This window comes from Vulpes vulpes, chromosome 10 (assembly GCF_048418805.1).
Source record: "Vulpes vulpes isolate BD-2025 chromosome 10, VulVul3, whole genome shotgun sequence".
Classification (NCBI taxonomy): domain Eukaryota; kingdom Metazoa; phylum Chordata; class Mammalia; order Carnivora; family Canidae; genus Vulpes; species Vulpes vulpes.
This window is the reverse complement of record NC_132789.1, coordinates 27,283,344-27,304,744: the sequence shown is the minus strand read 5'-3', so window position 1 is coordinate 27,304,744 and position 21,401 is coordinate 27,283,344. Positions and strand designations below refer to the sequence as shown.

The 21,401-nt window shown below is 45.8% G+C and overlaps 2 protein-coding genes across 7 annotated transcripts in view; both read right to left on the bottom strand.

The window, feature by feature from the left end:
• LOC112907482 (immunoglobulin lambda-1 light chain-like) overlaps window positions 1–21,401 on the bottom strand; it is a 699,686-nt gene that overhangs the window by 515,522 nt on the left and 162,763 nt on the right. The window lies entirely within an intron of this gene.
• The window catches only part of LOC112907540 (immunoglobulin lambda-1 light chain-like), a 548,801-nt gene that overhangs the window by 526,753 nt on the left and 647 nt on the right, over window positions 1–21,401 (bottom strand). The window lies entirely within an intron of this gene.

Genomic DNA, 21,401 nt, shown 5'->3' with positions numbered 1-21,401 from the left:
CATTGCATCTGAATCTTTGGGGTAAATCCCCAACAGTGCAATTGCTGGGTCGTAGGGCAGGTCAATTTTTAACTCTTTGAGGAACCTCCACGCAGTTTTCCAGAGTGGCTGCACCAGTTCACATTCCCACCAACAGTGTAAGAGGGTTCCCTTTTCTCCGCATCCTCTCCAACATTTGTGGTTTCCTGCCTTGTTAATGTTCCCCATTCTCACTGGTGTGAGGTGGTATCTCATTGTGGTTTTGATTTGTATTTCCCTGATGGCAAGTGATGCAGAGCATTTTCTCATGTGCTTGTTGGCCATGTTCATGTCTTCCTCTGTGAGATTTCTCTTCTTGTCTTTTGCCCATTTCATGATTGGATTGTTTGTTTCTTTGCTGTTGAGTTTAATAAGTTCTTTATATATTTTGGAAACTAGCCCTTTATCTGATATGTCATTTGCAAATATCTTCTCCCATTCTGTAGGTTGTCTTTTAGTTTTATTGACTGTATCCTTTGCTGCATCACCCCATCTTTACTATTTACATCTGCAGCACCCCTTTACAAAATAAAAAATACAAAATAAGAAATTTGAGGAGAACTTTTGGGGTACCCTGTCTGCACCTGAAGAACCACCGTCTCTGTCTCCACCCTCCCACGGATCCCTCCTTGACTCCATCTGACTGTCATGTTACAAGCACAAGAATTAGGAGGCTGCCATACCCCTTCATCACCCCATCTGTAGTATTTACATCTGCAGCACCCCTTTTCCATATAAGGTGACATTCTTAAGTCCTGAGGTCTACAATTTTCTTTTATCCATCCATCCATCCATCCATCCATCCAGTCATTCATTCATTCATTCATTCATTCATCCAACAATTGTATATTGAGCAAAAAGGCACACTATGCCAGGAACTATGTCCCTGGGGATTCATTGGTAAGGAAAGAGGCGAGTTTCCACCCTCATGAAGCTCACATCTGAGTCCAGAAGACCAATGGTTAGCAAATAAACATATAAAACAGTAATTTCAAATAGTAACGAATGTCCGGGGGTAAGGCACAGCAGACAACTGTGATGGAGACAGTGAACACCGGGACAAAATCACAGAGCAGGTCAGAGAGATCCTCTCTGAGAAGGTGGAATTTGAATGAAGTGGCCATGCACAGAACTGTAAGAACAGCATACCAAGTGGAGGGAACAGAAGGGCAAAGGCTCTGAGCAAAGGCCCTGTTCCATGTGAGGGACAGCAAGGAAGCCATGTGGCTGGAGCAGAGTAAGGGACAGAGAGAAGGGTAGGAGATGGGTCTAGAGAGGGTGCAGAGGCCAGATCATGCAAAGCCTTTTATCTGGTACCTGGTACAGATTACCAGGCAATCAGTTTGGATTTACTCTTAATCCAGAGGAAGCAAGATATCCAGGGATGTTTCTCCAAGATGTGTATTTCCTGGTTTCACCCCTTTGAGACTTGTATTTATTATCGCTGGGATGGGACTGAGAAGTCTATATTTTTAACAGCTTCTTGGGAGCCTTTGCTAGTGTGCCAGGTTTTAGAAACCTGGGACTACATGGCTGAGGTCTACAATTTCAACATATGTTCTTCAGTAGGATACAATTTAAATGAGGATATTAGGAAAGAAGAATCTTTTCTGAAAAGGCTTATTATAATTGTTATTTTATTTATTTATTTAAGTGTTTATATTTATTCATTCAAGAGACACACACACACAGAGAGGCAGGGACACAGGCAGAGGGAGAAACAGGCTCCATGTCGGGAGACCAACATTGGAATGGATCCTAGGACTCCAGGATCAAGCCCAGCATTGAAGGCAGGAGTTCAATCACTGAGCCAAGCAGGTGTCCCCCGTTTTTTCCCGAAAGATTATCATTACTATTTTTAAAAAATATTTTATTGGTGTTCAATTTGCCAATATATAGAATAACACCCAGTGCTCATCCCATCAAGTCTCCCTCTCAGTGCCCTTCACCCAGTCACCCCAACCCCCCGCCTACCTCCCTTTCTACCATCCCTTGTTCGTTTCATTACTATTTTTAAATATGCAACGCAGTTGTATTGCACTGAAATGCAACGTAATAAAGTAAATATTAAGAAAATACAAAATGAGGATTTTTCCATTTTTCATCTTTCGGCTGTAAAGGAAGACTTTTTAATGTTCCTTTTTTTTTTCTTAAGGAAATGTATTTAGCCTCCATCTATAGTTCTGTTCCAACAGACATTTTGTAATATGAAACACCTAAATTTGCTTTTTTCTGAACTCTTGCCTCCTGAGTCGCTCATACACTTACTCGATGTTAGAACTCACACAGGGATGGAAATCAATCCAGATCCTTCCCATGCCCATCTCCCCATGGCTGGTCAGCATTTATAGTGCTCTGGGCTCAGGTGTTTGGCCATGAGACGTCAGTAATCACATGATATTTGTATCCACAATTGATGAAACAAAGTGTATGTCTCCCTTCCTCATCTTGGTTTCTCACTGGGCCCAGCACCACTATAGTGTAGCCCCCATGGGTACTAATCCTCATCCTCAGGCTGGGCACTAGGAGATGGTCACGTCAGATTTGCTTCCAAGAAGGGAGCATGAGAAATCAGTATTTGTTGTTTTTATTATAAATAAATGGCCCTGACTTGGCCAATCTTTTCTTGGATCCAGTATGGATAGTGTCCTGTGCTGGAGGCATAGGTGAGAGTGACTGTCCCTCCTGGGTACATGGCCATGAAGGCTCCTGAGTCACCATGACCTAAGAATTGGTCCCTGAAATGAAAATAGACCCTTATTAGGAATGAAGAAGAAAGACAGAGTAATCCCTTTTAAGGATGCCTCTGAAAGGAGAAGTGAGTGAGGAAGGGGAGAAGAAGGAGAGGAGTCAAGGTCATGGTGTGGAATTTCCACAGATTCCCTGGCCTTAAAACTGTCTCTGGACTCTGGGATGTCTCTTTTCTACTTAAATTTTTCTTTATATTCCAAATATCTAACACAATGTGTAATAGGAGTACAACTTAGTAATTCAAGACTTAAATAAATGAGCCAGTGTTAATCACAAGTGCACTCCTTCATCCCCACCACCTTTTTAACCCATCCCTCCACCCACCTTTCATTTGGTAAACATTAGTTAGTTCTTTAGAGGTAAGGGTTTGTTTCTTGTTTTCCTCACGTTTTCCTCTGTGATACTTTGTTTCAATTCTTAAATTCCCCATGAGTGAAATTATATGATATTTATCTTTTCTGATTGACTTATTTCACTTAGCATTATACTCCCTAGCTCCTTCCACATCTTTGCAAATGTTAATATTTCATTCTTTTTCTTATGGCTCAGTCATAGGCATTATATATATATATATATATATATACACACTTTATATATATAAACACTTTATATACTTTATATACTTTATAAACTTTATAAACTTTATACACTTTATATGTTTATAAAGTATAAACACTTTTTATACTTTATATATATATAAAGTATATATATACATTTATATATATAAGTGTGTATATATATAATATACACACTTATATATATATATATAATATTTTTATACATATATATATCTACTTTAACCATTCTGTTGGGCTCACTCTGGCTCTGGGTATTGTTGACAAAGCCAATATGACTTCGGGGAGTATGTATCCCTTCGAATTAGATTTTTGTATTTTATGGGTAAATACCTAGGAGGGTAATTGCTGAATCATAGAGTATTTCTATTTTAATGTTTTGAGTGGCCTCCAAAATGTTTTCCAAAGGAGCTACACAAGTTTGCACACCCATTAACAGTGCAAGATGTTTCCCCTTTCTCTACATTTTTGTCTGCACTTGCTATTTCCTATGTTGTGTCTATTAGCTGTTAAGACTGGTGTGAGGTCATATCTCAGTTTCGTTTTGATTTGTATTTGGGATGTTTCCTTTATCTCCTCTTCAGCTCCAGGGATGAAGGGCATGCTTGCTGGTGTATTGTGCAAATAGGATCCCACAGTGCCATTTGATTCTGGATCCTCAGCCCAGCTAAGAGCTTCCATCCAGGGAGGAGTTCTGGGGTGGGTGAGAGCTATGGGTTTGTCCCCTGGGAGGAGACAGCTGCTGTCATCTCTCCCTCTGGCAGTGAGCACCAGTGCAGGGCCCAGCAGGTGGAACCATTTCAGTGGGTTTCAGGCCTGGCCAGCTCTGAGCAGGTGCACAGCGCCCCCTGCTGGCAGCATCAGGAGATCGGTCAAGATGGTGGGAACTGTGCAGAAGGAATGGAGCCCATTTTTGTTTTGTTTTGCTTTTTTTAATACATTTATTTTTTATTGGTGTTCAAATTACCAACATACAGAATAACACCAGTGCTTATCCGATCAAGTGCCCCCCTCAGTGCCCGTCACGCATTCACCCCCACCCACCGCCCTCCTCCCCTTCCACCACCCCTAGGTCCTTTCCCAGATTTAGGAGATTTATTTATTTATTTATTTATTTATTTATTTATTTATTTATCTATCTATCTATCTATCTATCTATCTATTTATTTTTTTAATGAATTAATGTTTTTAAATAAATTAATTTTTATTGGTGTTCAATTTACCAACATACAGAATAACACCCAGTGCTCATCCCGTCAAGTGCCCCCCTCAGTGCCCGTCACCCATTCACCTCCACCCCCTACCCTCCTCCCCTTCCACCACCCCTAGTTCGTTAACCAGAGTTAGGAGTCTTTATGTTCTCTCTCCCTTCTTGATATTTCCCACACATTTCTTCTCCCTTCCCTTATATTCCCTTTCACTATTATTTATATTCCCCAAATGAATGAGGACATACACTGTTTGTCCTTCTCCGATTGACTTACTGCACTCAGCATAATACCCTCCAGTTCCATCCACGTCGAAGCAAATGGTGGCTATTTGTCGTTTCTAATGGCTGAGTAATATTCCATTGTATACATAAACCACATCTTCTTTATCCATTCATCATTCGATGGACACCAAGGCTCCTTCCACAGTTTGGCTATTTTGGACATTGCTGCTAGAAACATCGGGGTGCAGGGGTCCTGACGTTTCATTGCATCTGTATCTTTGGGGTAAATCCCCAGCAGTGCAATTGCTGGGTCGTAGGGCAGGCCTATTTTTAACTCTTTGAGGAACCTCCACACAGTTTTCCAGAGTGGCTGCACCAGTTCACATTCCCACCAACAGTGTAAGAGGGTCCCCCTTTCTCCGCATCCTCTCCAACATTTGTGGTTTCCTGCCTTGTTAATGTTCCCCATTCTCACTGGTGTTAGGTGGTATCTCATTGTGGTTTTGATTTGTATTTCCCTGATGGCAAGTGACGCAGAGCATTTTCTCATGTGCATGTTGGCCATGTCCATGTCTTCCTCTGTGAGATTTCTCTTCATGTCTTTTGCCCATTTCATGATTGGATTGTTTGTTTCTTTGGTGTTGAGTTTAAGAAGTTCTTTATAGATCTTGGAAACTAGCCCTTTATCTGATATGTCATTTGCAAATATCTTCTCCCATTCTGTAGGTTGCCTTTTAGTTTTGTTGACTGTATCCTTTGCTGTGCAGAAGCTTCTTATCTTGATGAAGTCCCAATAGTTCATTTTTGCTTTTGTTTCTTTTGCCTTTGTGGATGTATCTTGCAAGAAGTTACTGTGGCCAAGTTCAAAATGGGTGTTGCCTGTGTTCTCCTCTAGGATTTTGATGGAATCTTGTCTCACATTTAGATCTCTCATCCATTTTGAGTTTATCTTTGTGTATGGTGAAAGAGAGTGGTCCAGTTTCATTCTTCTGCATGTGGATGTCCAATTTTCTCAGCACCATTTATTGAAGAGACTGCTTTCTTCCAATGCATAGTCTTTCCTCCTTTATCGAATATTAGTTGACCATAAAATTTAGGGTCCACTTCTGGGTTCTCTATTCTGTTCCATTGATCTATGTGTCTGTTTTTGTGCCAGTGCCACACTGTCTTGATGATCACAGCTATGTAGTACAACCTGAAATCTGGCATCTTGATGCCCCCAGCTATGGTTTTCTTTTTTAAAATTCCCCTGGCTATTCGGGGTCTTTTCTGATTCCACACAAATCTTAAAATAATTTGTTCTAACTCTCTGAAGAAAGTCCATGGTATTTTGATAGGGATTGCATTAAATGTGTAAATTGCCCTGGGTAACATTGACATTTTCACAATATTAATTCTGCCAGTCCATGAGCATGGAATATTTTTCCATCTCTTTGTGTCTTCCTCAAATTCTTTCAAAGTGTTCTAGAGTTTTTAGGGTATAGATCCTTTCCCTCTTTGGTTAGGTTTATTCCTAGGTATCTTATGCTTTTGGGTGCAATTGTAAATGGGATTGACTCCTTAATTTCTCTTTCTTCAGTCTCATTGTTACTGTATAGAAATGGCCCTGATTTCTGGGCATTGATTTTGTGTCCTGCCATGCTACCAAATTGCTGTATGAGTTCTCGCAATCTTGGGGTGGCGGCTTTGGGTTTTCTACGTAGAGTATCATGTCATCAGCAAAGAGGGAGAGTTTGACTTCTTCTTTGACAATTTGAATGCCTTTAATGTCTTTTTGTTGTCTGATTGCTGAGGCGAGGACTTCCAGTCGTTTGTTGAAGAGCAGTGGTGAGAGTGGACATCCCTGTCTTTTTCCTGATCTTAGGGCAAAGGCTCCTAGTGATTTCCATTGAGAATGATATTTCCTGTGGGCTTTTCGTAGATGGCTTTTAAGATGTCGAGGAAAGTTCCCTCTATCCCTACACTTTGAAGAGTTTTGATCAGGAATGGATGCTGTATTTTGTCAAATGCTTTCTCTGCATCTTATGAGAGGATCATATGGTTCTTGGTATTTCTCTTGCTGATATGATGAATCACATTGATGGTTTTACGAGTGTTGAACCAGCCTTGTGTCCAGGGGATAAATCCTACTTGGTCATGGTGAATAATTTTCTTAATGTGTTGTTGGATCCTATTGGCTAGTATCTTGTTGAGAATTTTTGCATCCATGTTCATCGGGGATATTGGTCTGTAACTCTCCTTTTTGGGGGGGTCTTTGTCTGGTTTTGGAATTAAGGTGATGCTGGCCTCATAGAATGAATTTGGAAGTACTCCATCTCTTTCTATCTTTCCAAACAGCTTTAGTAGAATAGGTATAGTTTCTTCTTTAAACGTTTGATAGAATTCCCCTGGGAAGCCATCTGGCCCTGGACTCTTGTGTCTTGGGAGGTTTTTGATGACTGCTTCAATTTCCTCCATGGTTATTGGCCTGTTCAGGTTTTCTATTTCTTCCTGTTCCAGTTTTGGTAGTTTGTGGCTTTCCAGGAATGCATCCATTTCTTCTAGATTGCCTAATTTATTGGCGTATAGCTCTTCATAATATGTTTTTAAAATCGTTTGTATTTCCTTGGTGTTGGTAGTGATCTCTCCTTTCTCATTCATGATTTTATTAATTTGAGTCTTCTCTCTCTTCTTTTTAATAAGGCTGGCTAATGGTTTATCTATCTTGTTAATTCTTTCAAAGAACCAACTCCTGGTTTTTTTGACCTGTTCTACAGTTCTTCCGGTCTTGATTTCGTTGAGTTCTGCTCGAATTTTAATTAACTGTCTTCTTCTGCTGGGCGTCGTGTCCATTTGTTGTTTTTTCTCTAGCTCCTTTATTTGTAAGGTGAGCTTTTGTATTTGAGTTCTTTCCAGTTTTTGAATGGACGCTTGTATTGCGATGTATTTCCCCCTCAGGACTGCTTTTGCTGCATCCCAAAGATTTTGAATGGTTGTATCTTCATTCTCATTAGTTTCCATGAATCTTTTAAATTCTTCCTTTATTTCCTGGTTGACCCTTTCATCTTTTAGCAGGATGGTCCTTAACCTCCACGTGTTTGAGGTCCTTCCAAACTTCTTGTTGTGATTAAGTTCTAATTTCAAGGCATTATGGTCTGAGAATATGCAGTGGACGATCCCAATCTTTTGGTTTCGGTTCTGATCTGATTTGTGACCCAGTATGTGGTCTATTCTGGAGAAAGTTCCATGTGCACTTGAGAAGAATGTGTATTCAATTGAGTTTGGATGTAAAGTTCTGTCGATATCTGTGAAATCCATCTGGTCCAGTGTATCATTTAAAGCTCTCGTTTTTTGGGGATGTTGTGCTTAGAAGACCTATCGAGGGTAGAAAGAGCTAGATTGAAGTCACCAAATATACGTGTATTATTATCTAAGTATTTCTTCACTTTGGTTATTAATTGATTTAAATATTTAGGAGCTCCCACAGACCAGAGTTTAGAAGGTCTTTGAGAATGATCACCCCCTTCCCCAGACACCCTCTCCACAACATATTCAGAGTGATTCTCCTTCTGCTCAGGCAGGTCACCCCCTTGCTTTAAACCCTTCAGTGACTCCTCCCTGCTATTTGCTCCACACCCAAGCCCCTCTCCCCTGAGGATCCTCTAGGTATTGGTACCACCCACCCCCACTTCCACTTTGTAGCCCTGCCTGCCCCTTGTCCCCTACCCCAGCCTAATCCCTCTCTGTCCTTGGTCTCTCTGAGCTCATTCCCTCCCCCATTAACCACACCAGCTCCTGTCTGTTGTTGGAAGGAGATGGGCTTCGCCTTAAGATGATGGTGGAAGCCCACATGTTGACAACTTTGAGCTTCCGTTGAAAGCAGGGAGGACACACAGTGTAACACATTGTGGTATGTATTTCTCTATTTGTCTTCTGTCCTGTTTACTGTAGCTTTATAATAGGTCTCAAATCAACAAGTGTCAGTCTCCCGTTTTGTTCTTCCCCTGCTCTATAATGTGTACAGTTAGGGAACTCAGGCAGGATCTCAGGAGGTGCAGAGGATCCCTTAGGTTCCCAGGGGCACTAACAGAGGAAGTGCGCCCTGGGGGAGAGTGCACCACACTCCGCGGGCCGAGCTCCCTAAAGGGAGGAGGGACTGGCGGGGCCCCTGAGGAGTCCCCATCAGGGAGCTCAGGCATCGGCTAGGGCTACGGCTCCGCGTGGAGGGGGCTGTGTGGCCCCAGGAGCACGATTCCAGCAGCTCAGGCCCTGGAGTCCAAGGTGCCATGGGACACAGCCCAGAATCCAGCCCTCCACTTGGGACAGGAGGAGCCTGGTAGGGCACAGGATAGTGAGGATGCTCCTGCCACTGGGCGTCCCCGAGCTCTGCAGATCAGCGCCCCCCGCACCGGGAGCATCCAGTCCAGTGCGGCCTGGGAGCTGTGGTAATTACTGCTGGAGCTGACTCCAGGGCTGTGGAGCTGGCTGTCGCCGGTCTTTTTGTTCCTTCCTGTGTCACCTTGTGCCTAAGACAGAATGGGGCCACCAGGGAATGGGGGCCTCATAGAATGACCAGCTCCCACTGAGCCATGTACCTGGCAGGGGGTGGGTCAATTACCCAGGTACACAACCTGAGAAAATGTACAGAAGCCCCTCCCCCCAGAAGACCAGTTGGAAGGATAGGGGAAGAGCAAGTTCTTGACTGAGCAGCACTGAAAAGCTCCCTCCCGGGGAAGTCTAGGGACTTACAGTATTTAGAATCAGAGGATAGCCCTCCTTGTTTTCATTTTGTTTTGTTTCTGTTTTTGTTTTTTGTTCTTCATTTGATTTCTTTTTTTTTCCACTTTTTTTCCTTCCTTTTTCAAGTACAACTTTTTAGCCACTCTGCACTGAGCAAAATGACTAGAAAGAAGAAATCACAACAAAAGAAAGAATCAGAAACAGTACTCTTTCCTACAGAGTTACAGATTTTGGATTACAATTCTATGTCAGAAATCCAATTCAGAAGCACAATTATAAAGCTACAGGTGGGCCTGGGTACTGCGGCCACGGGACTATCCTGGATTTTGCATCCACGGGAGTGATCAGGTTTTGGGGACCACAGCAGGGGAGGAGTCTTGTGTCTGGGTGGGTACTTCTGGTCTCATATTAAGATGGGTTGGTGCCTGTGTCTAGAGGATTCAGTCTGGAGGCTATGTCCTTGGAGTCAGCCTGAAAAGAAGGTGGGCCAGGGGATTGGGTGTACAGGGGCCCTACTGGCACCTGGGACCACAGAGCTTGGCTGTTCCTTGAGTGGATGGATCCTGCATTTGACAGGGTGCTCCTGGCACCTGGGTGCATGCAGCTACCCTTGCATGGGGACTGGCATCAGTCATGATCAAGAATCTTGGTCCCAGGGGCCTCTCTTCTGGTACCTCAACTCATGTAGGACAAAGAGAAAGGCTGAGGTCACAAAAAACAGATGTGTCCTGGGTCTGTGGATATAGTTGTGCACTCTGTGGTCACAGGGTTTTGGCAGGTTCCCAAAGCTGGCAGAGAACAGTAGTGGGCCAGGACCGAGGACATACAGAACCTGGCAGCCATGTGAGCTGGCCTGGCTTGAGTGCAGGCAGAGGCTATGGTCCCAGTAAGGTTAGGGACACACTTCGCTCTGCCTCTAGGGGAAGGGATTCCCTTTAGCTGGGCCCCCAAACTGGGCAGAGCTCACAGGCACCATGTGAAACTCTTCCCGTCCCCTTTCAGGGCACCTTGCCTTCTGGATCATTCTATCCAGGAGCCGAAAGAGCTCACTGGAATCCAAAGCTCTCGTGGAGGAATTTGCCTTGTGAATCTGCTTTAAATTGATGCTTCTGGAAGAGTAAGCATGCAAGAAACTCCTGCACTGTCCTCCTGCTGATGCCACTCTGCTCCCTTCATGCAGACTCATTGCAATGGGATGTAGGGACCTTACATTCATGGCTGCTCTGGGTAGTCCTGAGGCAGGGGTCGTCACACTTCCTGTGTGCACCACCCATTTGGTAATGTCCCCTCCTTAGATCTCTGTTCATCTGATCTTAGTTGCTCATCTTGTTGGGGGACCAGACATCCCTCCCTGAGGGCCTGGGTTCTCTTGCTCTTTTTGATTTTAGGACATCATGGCTGCAATTGTGCATCTCCCTCTGGTGGTGCTGGAGCTCTAGACCCACCCAGAGATGGGTCTACTCGGTGTGGGCCTGGCCTTGTCTTTGGATCCAGAGGAGCAGCTGGGAACCTCAGAGACCAACTGTGTACTTGAGTCCAGTAATAGTACAGGTGATACTGGGGAGGGCTCCCTGGCTTCTGCTGGAAGCAGCTTATAACATAGCTGTCAAAACTAAATTGACTACTCAGGATGCATGTGAGTCTGGCTGTTGTTCCTAGGGATTCAGAGAGGGAGGGTGGCTGGGTCAGCACAGGCTGGGACAGAGAACCTGAAGGCAACCACAGGTCACAATGAAGACAAGAGACAGGGTGCATGTGGTTGAGGAGCTGAGCCAAAGGATCTGACTCAGGCTGGGGTACCCCCCTTCCACTGGGGCCTGTCCCTACCTATGCAGTGACAGAGGAGTACAATGAGGACAGCGGTCCAGGCCATGGTGACGTAGCCCTTTCTTAAACCACAGAGTAGGGGCTGGGCTAACCTGGCCTGTCTTATCCCCTGTCCCAGGTCCCCACAGCAGAGGGGCTACTCATGTAAATCATGCCTCTCCCTCTTGTGCACATACTGGTCTGTGGCCCTTTGATAGGGATGATTCTTCATACACTAGCTTCCCCCTGGTGAGCCTGGAGGAAACAACTGCTGGGACCCACACAGTCCCATGTCCAAGTACCCATCCCAACTCAGAGAGGGCATGACTATTTAGTTCCCACTGAAAGCAAGGTACCCAGCCCCAAGACTGTGTCAGAGGAGAGATGCATAACTGGGAGTCCCTGTCCTGCAGATACCTGCAGACTCCATCATACTGCTCCCGGCTGGTCTCTGGGCAAATTTCCTGTCTTTCCCACCTCAGGCAAGCTTCCTCTTCCCTGATTCTCTGAATCCTGTGCACCCACCATGTGAGAGTGACACTCCAAGTGTGGATAGAGGTCCTAGGGTACCATCTCTGATCAGGCTTCCTACATGGACTGGGTTCTATAGGGAGGGATCTGTGCCATCCTCTTCCAGGAGTGCCAGGAACTGCTGTGGAGCTGAGATCCAGACACAGGGAACAGAGAGCAGAGGGTCTCTGTTCCTGCAGGAGGGCCTCAGGGGAGGTGGGTTGGCTCCACATGCTAAGTGTGAGGAGGAGCTTGTGGTGCAGGGAACACACATCTTCACAGAGGAGGACACAGAGGGTGGGAATGCTGGGCACTCCCTGAGCAAGGTTGATAGGACACAGAGAAGTCTGATGAAGTTGCCAGGGTTTTGGAGACAGAACATGGCCTGGGCGTCAAGCAGGGACCAGTGTAGAGCCATCCTCTGACCTTCTTCCCCTCCATTTGCTGTGAGATTTTTCATCCCAGCTGTGCCTGTCCTCAGGGGTGCTCATCAGAGAATTATCTGCAGCAGACATCTTAGTACAGAATGTGGGAAAGGGAGACCTAGAAGGGTCATTAGGAGGAGGGAGGGGCTGGAGGATCATGACAGCCAAGGCAACAGGGAAGGGTGCAGGGGATGGTGTCCCCGGGTGGGACAGTGGGAGGTGACTGACTGGACTCCAGGCTGTGGGAGAGGAAGGGATGGTCCATAGTGTCAGGCGGATGGAGGACGATGCCCACAGAGTCAGGAGTGCCTGGAGTGACCCTGGTGAGGTCAATAAGGAAAGCAGGTGGAGGGCTGCTGGTGTATCGGTTGTTCCCATGTCACATAAAAACCATATATGATTTGTGCAAGATGTGGAGACATTCACAGACAACCAGGGCTGAGGGAAGCCTTCCGTCCCCCAAGGGAAGGTTGTGAGTGCTACATTAACCACAAGCCTGAGGGCCTAGTCTGAGGGGTCCTGAAAGGAAAACTGGAGGCCATAAGGTGACAGAAGGAACAGGGTGATGACCATACATACAACGATGATGGGAACCAAGTAGTCCAAATGCTTCCCCCACCCCTGCATCTTTTCTGTTCATACCTGAGGGGAACCCCTGGTCTATGAGGGAGGAGGGGAGGAGAGGACAGGACAGAGAAGCCCAGGGCTCTGCTGGCTGAGGCCACAGGGTTGGCATTCCCATCCTCCCCTCCACAGTGGTCCCTTGTCCTAGACCAGATAGCATTGCAGGTGATTCATTTCATCATGGGAACCTCTCCAGGCATGGATTTTCTGTCCTGCCTGAACACCAGCCTGGGCAATGACTACACGGGGAGGAGGATGCAACATGTACAAGGGAGGGAGTCAGAGCTGAGCACCCATGCACCTCCAGGGGCACGGATGCTGCAGAGTTACATGGCAGTGAGGACATTACCTGCCAAGTGTGCAAGAATTACTAGAGTATTTCCCTGGCTGGGCTGGACCAGAAGCCTGGCCTCAAGGGACCTGCCCCACGGCGCCACCTGCTGGGCTGAGACACTGAGTCCTCCAGGCTCTCTGACCCTCGCAGCACTCCTGCAATGATGTCCAGATTTTTGCAGTTGGATGTAGATGATGTCATAGCCCAGGGCAGTGAATGGAGAGGTTCCCACAGTGGAGTTTCGGGCTGACAGGGCCTTTCTTTTTTTCAACTCACTAAAGACCTCTGAGTGGTTAAATACATGGTGTTTTGCACAGGGCTTCTGTTCCCTGGTGGTTCACGATTCCCTGAGAGTGGAGTTTACCTCTTCCAGGTGTCTGAGGTCATATCTAGTGTACCATCATCTTGAACCAACTAAATGCCATAAAGGCCTCACCATACCCAGGTGGTTCATACCTTATAATAATTCTATAGGGACCCACCTTCCACTTTGACCTTTGTTGTTGTTGTGGATTTAGATTCTCCTGTGAAGTCCCCTCAGACTGCCCTGCAAAGACCTTGATGCTTCTCTTTGCCATGAGAATAAAATCCTGTCAGGGAAAAGTGTCTTCTGTCTTCTGCTGACTTTTCTGGGTTCAAAGTGTCCTTGAAATTTAGCCCGACAAAGGCTTATATATGGGACTCTCTCATATACTTAATGTATTTTTAAACCAGTTTTGTACTCGGTATGAGGATTGGTATAAACAGAATGTTATTATAAATGAAGCCCTCTTCTACTGAACAGTCTTCCACCTCCTGCACTGAGAACCCTCATGATACGTGTCCCTAACCAAGAATTATTGCTCAGAAGTATTGTTCTAAATTCATGGGGGAAGGATGTCTGAGATCTAGGCCCAATGGACAGACATTTGTCCAAGACCTTCCCTACCAAGGAAGCAGGGGGAGTGGAAGTAGGCATCATGGAGTTGAACTGAGTGACTTTGGGACCAAATCATTAATTTTCTCCAGGTCACTAATAAGATCCAGGCTCCTACATACTGGGTTTATTTTACAGTGTTTATTTTAGGTAATATATTACTGTTGCCTAACCTTTGAGTTTGCTGACTGCAGAGCCCTGGAGTCCCGATCAGATTCCAGTCAAAACCAAATTCAAGGCCTATTCCCCAAGGTACACTGTTTGTTCATATCTGATAAGGAATCTACATGGGTTATCCTACCTGAGGGATAGGATATGCCAATGTTGATGGTGCTGTTTTATGAGAGTCTCTGGTTATATCACGTGACCCCACAGGTCCTGGCAATGATGTCTGCATTGGTACACACTAAAATGATCTCAGCATGAAAGTGTCCACTATTCATGCTTCCCAGTCTGGATTTTCATTTTCCTTTTGCAGTGAGCCTGGGAATTAATTATTTCTTGTGTCTCTCTGATATACTTATGATTCATTTTCCTTTTTTATTAGTCCAGATTCTAGTTGTTTTTTTTTCTAGTTGTTAAGAGTATAAGGATTGATAAAAAATTATATGATATGGAAACCTTCTAATTTCTTTCTCTGCTCCTAAATCAAGGGACCCCATGGACCTGGTATCCACCTCCATTCAGCTTTCTATTTATTTGTTAAATGCAGCAGGGATTGACAGTAAAAAGACCACAGAACATTCTGATATTTTTTTCTGTTATATCAAGGCTTTCTATGACAATGACAGCTCTGTTCTCTAAAACACTGAGAAGCCTTTCACCATCATTCCAACCAAAGTGTTGGAGGAAAACCAAAGGGAGAGAAAGATTCCACATGAGATTAAACCTTACTGGCCTCACCTGAGCTGATTACCTCTGCAACATCCCCATTTCTTGATTCTGACACATCCTGAAACATGAGATGTTTGAGAACTTTTTATCACATGAATGAGTGGAGACTGGAATCAATCCATAACAATTTATATCCTCAGTTTATTCACATTTTCTAGTTTTTACCTAATGTCCCTTTTCTATTCTGAGACTCCAAGCAGGATTATTCGTTACATTCCTCATATCTCCTTAAGCTTCTCTTACTGTGACATTTTCTCAGGCTCTCATTGTTTGCTGGTGTCTATGTCCACATTTACTGAGTGAGGATTATGCCTGACATCGTTGAGGGCCAAGAGTTTACACCTGTTACTCAAAATTCTCTGCACAGGAAAGCATCTCTTATGTTTATGCATTTGTACCAGCAGTTAACAGTATGGTCCGTGGACATCTCCTATAGACTTGGAGTTAAAACTCAATACCAGGGATCCCTGGGTGGCTCAGTGGTTTAGCGCCTGCCTTTGGCCCAGGGCGTGATCCTGGAGACCCAGGATCGAATCCCACGTCGGGCTCCCAGTGCATGGAGCCTGCTTCTCCCTTTGCCTGTGTCTCTGCCTCTCTCTCTCTCTCTCTCTCTCTCTCTCTCTGACTATCATAAATAAATAAAAATTAAAAAAACTCAATACCATTATATTTATTTGGTCCTCAAATCTTTCCAATTTTTCTCAGTGGGAGCATTTTCAGTTGGCTCATGAACTCCTTGACACACCCTGTCATGACGTGTGTGTGTGCACCTGTGTATGCATGGTGGCTTGCATTGATTTCTTGTGTTTGTTCTGAAGGATTCTTCACTTTCTGACACTGCAAAGTGATCCCTGTTAATCCTGCCTCTCCTCCTGAGAGAATGGGATTAGAGAACATTATCTGGGGGAATGCACCATAGTGACATTATGGGGCTTCACTGCATCTAATCCCTCACAGCGGAAACACGAAGGAATTCTATGTGGGAGTAAGTAACCCGAACATGCACATAGTGGTGACCTTTTCCACGTGCAATTATCAGTCTCCACCAAACTATACATGATTTCAAACTACCATCTTCAGCTAAAATCCATGACCACAGTCTTCACTTGGGCCTCCTTCCTTGATGAATCTCCATTCCTGAAGTGAGCAAGCAGCTTGCAGCAGCATCCATCCATTTACTCAATTGTGCAATTTCAAGACACGGCGTGGCCCCAACAAAACCATGCACCTGTTCCCCCCAAGGTACACCCTTGTCTACTAGACACAGAGCTCCGTGCAGTCTCTCATGACTTTACACTTACAGGCTCCACTCACGTTCAATGTCTCAGTGGAGCAGCTTTCCCCCAAGCCCTGCACTGAGGTGGGCTCATAGGTTTGTCCTGCGGGTCCATGGGTTTGGTTACAGACTACATTCCTTCATGGGCCTCAAACCTTATAATTGACTTTTATATGCAGACTTTAGGGCTCTGTCAAGTGGCTCTACATGGTTCAGTGAATTCTGACAGCGCCATAGTATCATTTAAGTACCATCACAGTAGCATATTGAAGAATTGCTTTGCTCAAAAACAATTTTCTCTGTTCATGTGTACTTTTTCTTCTTTTAGCCTCTAAGAAACAGGAGATATTATTACACTCTCAAGATAATTGCTCTTCAAAAATGTAATACAATAATCATAATACTATGAAAAATATCCGCTTTTACAAATGTGCCAAATATTGAATGACATGTTAGTCGGGACCAGCTGTGTGTTCATTAAATATAAACCTGTAATAAACCTCCAGGGGAAGATATCTGGTTACTATCAGTTTTATTTATTTTTATCTTTTCAAAGATTATATTTATTTATTCATGAGAGACAGAGAGAGAGAGAGAGAGAGAGAGAGAGAGAGAGAGAGAGAAGCAGAGACACAGGCAGAGGGAGAAACAGGCTCCATGCAGGAAGACCGATGCAGGACTCAATTCATGTATCCCAGATCATGCCCTGGGATGAGGGCAGCGCAAACCGCTGAGCCACCCGGGCTGCCCCCAGACCCTGAGGGCAGATGGATCAGCACAGGCTGGGACAGGGAACTTGCAAACAGAGACCCTCATTGGGGATGGGTCATTGAAGCTGGGAGCATCTCAGTTCTGGGGGATGATCAAGCCTGGGAGCTCATCCAGAAAACTGGTGCTGTTCCTGAGCAGAAAGAGCAGAGCATAGTGACACAACACCTGGACTCCAAAGTTAGTTTGAGGCGACTCAGGCTTGTCTTATCCTCCCTACTGTCTCCTGGAAATGAAGGGCTGTTTATGGAAACTTGCACCTCCTTCCAGACTCTCTCAGACTCCATCTGACGGTGTTCAGGAGAGGAGAGGACAGAGAAGGCTGAGGGCAGGAACTGCTCTGAGCAGACCCAAGAAAGGTGGGGGGAGGATCGGTGGGAACCCCCACAGGACTCTGCCCAGGAGCCTTTGCCAGGCCCTGAGGGCACCAAGCTGCTGGGTCTCACCAGGGGCACCTACCTCCCTGAGGCCAGGGGGCTCCCCCAGCTGGGAGGGTACCCCTGCAGGGGCCAGGGGGGTGCACAGTGCTCCCTGCTGGTTACATGTCCCTTTCAAGGTCCTCAGTGTCCTGAGGTTAATATCCAGGGCTGTGTCACCAGCACTAGCAGTGACCTGAAGGACTGTGTGAAGCACCCTGCTGGGTCTGATGTAAAGAACATGGATACAGTATCTGTGATTTGGAAGGTTCTCACATGAAGGGAAGAGTCATCCAGAAAGAAGTACTCCTGTGGGTATAAGAATTTTTTTAAATAATAAATTTATTTTTAATTGGTGTTCAATTTGCCAACATATAGCGTAACACCCAGTGCTCGTCCCATCAAGTGCCCCCCTCAGTGCCAGTCACCCATTCACCCGCCCTCCTCCCCTTCTACCACCCTTAGTTCATTTCCCAGAGTTAGGAGTCTTCATGTTCTGTATCCCTTTCTGATATTTCCTACCCATTTCTTCTCCCTTCCCTTCTATTCCCTTTCACTCTTATTTATATTCCCCAAATGAATGAGACCATATAATGTTTGTCCTTCTCCGATTGACTTATTTCACTCAGCATAATACCCTCCAGTTCCATCCACGTCGAAGCAAATGGTGGGTATTTGTCATTTCTAATGGCTGAGGAATATTCCATTGTATACATAAACCACATCTTTATCCATTCATCTTTGATGGACACTGAGGCTCCTTCCACTGTTTGGCTATTGTGGACATTGCTGCTATAAACATTGGGGTGCAGGTGTCCCGGCGTTTCATTGCATCTGCATCTTTGGGGTAGTATAAGAATTTATATAAGCCATATGAGAGGGTGAAATCATTCCACCCTCTGAGACATTTAGGAACTCCTCAGGAGAAGGAACTCATGTCTGTCTTGAGAGAGGAGTGACCGTGTTCTGCACACAGAAGAGAAAACGAGACCAGGGCATGAAGATACTCAAACCATGAAGGGACATGGTGATTTCACAGGGTGAGAGAATCATCTGTTGACAATGTCACCCAGAGATGGGCAGGCACACCGAACAGGAAAGGACTGCACATACCAGGTGATTGAGGCAGAGCAATTGAGGCAGGAACACAGCAAACAGAGAAATAGGCAGCTGTACTCACAAGAGGAAGGGAAGGAGAGAAGGGGGAAAATGATGGTGAGTACAGAGGTCTCTGAAATGGCAGGCCCATCAGAGGGTGTTGGTGTCACTTCAGGGGAGCCTCGGGTAAGGAGAGGCTTCTCTGTGCATGAAGGAGTAGAAAATCTGGGAAAGGAGTACAAACATGAAATTCCTATCACAGAAATGGAAGACCCTGACTTTGAGCAACAGATGCAGTGCCCACAGCATGAGGCTGGTGTGCACGCCAGGTGAGCAGACCCTCGTGTGGGTGTGGCCATGTAGGTGGGACAGGAGTCTAGGAAAGAACCCTGGGGCCCCTCCCTGGGTACAAGTTGGGGGACAGGAGTCCTGGAGGCAGCATCTCTCAGTCCAGGCTGGCTCCGTGGGCCATCCCTGCAGCATTCCTGCAGCTTGTGGATGAGTGAGTCTTCCCCACTGTTCTAGACATCCAGGTGTGAGCCGGGTGTCAGATGAGGTGACACCTGTTCCTATTGGTCTCCACATGGGAATGTTTAGGGAAGGCTGAGGACAGTGAGCATGTGTTGGGAAGGATGTTTGCAGACCTTCACACCCCAGGGGGGACGAGGAGTCATGGAGTAGCATGTGCTGAATGTCCAAGGTCAGGCTACAGTGCCCAGGACAGTGAGTGTCATGAAGAAGAAGGGGTTGAGTCAAACCCCAACCTCTTTCTCCCCTGCACATTCCCAGGACTCCAGCCACAGGGAGGCAGAGCTGGGGGCTCTCTATCATCCCTTCAACCCCTGGAGGGAGGAGGACGTCATCCTGGTCACTGCACCTCACCTCATCTCCCTGGTGTCACCTTGGGCAGGGGCCTGGGAGGACCTTCCTGAAGTATGGGGGTCTGGGCCTGATCGCAGGTGGGTCTTGGTCCCAGACTTAGGCAGCAGCTGCCTTCCCAGCTGTCAGCACCCTATGGACCTCAGGGACAGGCTCCCAGTCCCCTGCTGCCCCAGCCCTGGTCTCCCCTATCTGAGATGAGGGGATGGGAGTCCACAACATAGGCCCCCTGCCTCCAGTGCTATGAATCCCCTTCCCATTGGTCTCAGAGAACAGGCCACACCCAGGTCACACCCATCCTTCTTGAGGCTGCAATCTCATGGCCCTAAATGGCTCAGAATCCCCTCTTGTGGCTCCTCCCTGGGGACTGTCTCCAATTGTACCCATTGCTTCACTGTTTCTCCAAGATTAGCAGGGTCAGCACCATCCCCAGGGCATGAAGCACATGGAAAAAGACACCAGGGATGCTGTCCTCATTGACTCCAAGGTGAGTCCTTGAAGCCTGGTCTCTATCTGTCTCTGTGTCTGTCTCTGACCCCAGTTCCTTCCTCTGTCAGCTGAGCCTCTGTCCACACTCTTGATGGGGAGGCCACAGGCTAGACCTGACTCTACGATGATTTCTGTTTCAGGCTACAGTTTTCAGGTTTATAAGTAATCAACCTTTAGTTATCAGAGTTTCCTCTGTTGTAGCTGAAGGACCTCCTGCAATTGCCATCAGAACCACAAGGGTAGGTCCGACCTTGACATTGGTTATGGAAAGGCTGAGACCCTCACAACACAGGACCTTCTGTTCCAGAAGGGACAACGCTGGCTCCCACCATCTGTGACATGAGAGGTTGTGGTTCAATTCCAGGCACGGCTCTGAAACATCACAATGACTGACCCTCCGCCCAGGGGACACACTCTGTCATCTGGACTAAGGGGCTCATGTGCAGTTTCTTTGCTCCCTTTTTAAACTGCCTGTTCAATCTCCCACAGGTCTTTACCTTCCTGTCTTCTCCCTTTGGGGACATGGGGTCACACCTCCTTGGAACATTGGATGGGATGATGTCCCCCTGTGAACTCCGTCATGGATCCCAGACTCCTAGATTACATTCTCAGCCTGCATGTAAGAGCTGTCGCTCTGGGGTACAGTTTACTGAGCTGTGACAATACAGCAGTGTGGTGTGGCCGCCATCACAGGGCCGTGTAGGAGAGTGACATCACCATGAATACAGTCACCTCACACACTCACCCTCCTCCTTCCTCCACCTGCTGTGAATCACTGGGCTCCTTACCACCTCTAGATTCCCGCCTCTTCCAAAATACGATGAAATTCCAATGACGTGAAATGTAGTCTTGATATGTTCTTCTTTCCTAAGAAATGTGTAGTTAATACTCATGTATATTTTTGGATTTGAGAGCATATTTCCTTAAATTTTGACTAATATTCCACTATGTGAATATACATCATGTTGGAGGACATCTTCTTTACCTAAAGTGTCGGTCATTTTATAAAAAGCTGGTATAAAACCCGATGTGCAGGTTTTTGATTACCTTCAGGCTGGTGATTATGAGTAAAGTTTCCAGAAACATTCACATGGGTGTTTTTCTCTAGAAAGCTATTTTTTTTACCTTTCATAATTTTGAGTGTTGCATTGATTTATTGTTCCATGCCACATCAAATAATAAACATAACTAGTCCTCTGCTTGATGCCGAGCTAATAATGAGCTCATCTGCAGAGAGCTGACATGTGCATCAGCAGAGCAGGGACGAGGCTGAAGGACCATAATAGGTTCATGATCTATGAGTATTTCATTTACTGAAAAATTAGAAGATGATAAGAAAATGTTCACTAGCCTAGAAGAAACTGTCACAGCTCATGAGGACAAAACTTTCTCTTTCATCTGAGACTCATTTTGTACAAATGGGGCTACTCTGAGGACACAGAGAACAAAGGAGCCAACATTCCCAGGTGGG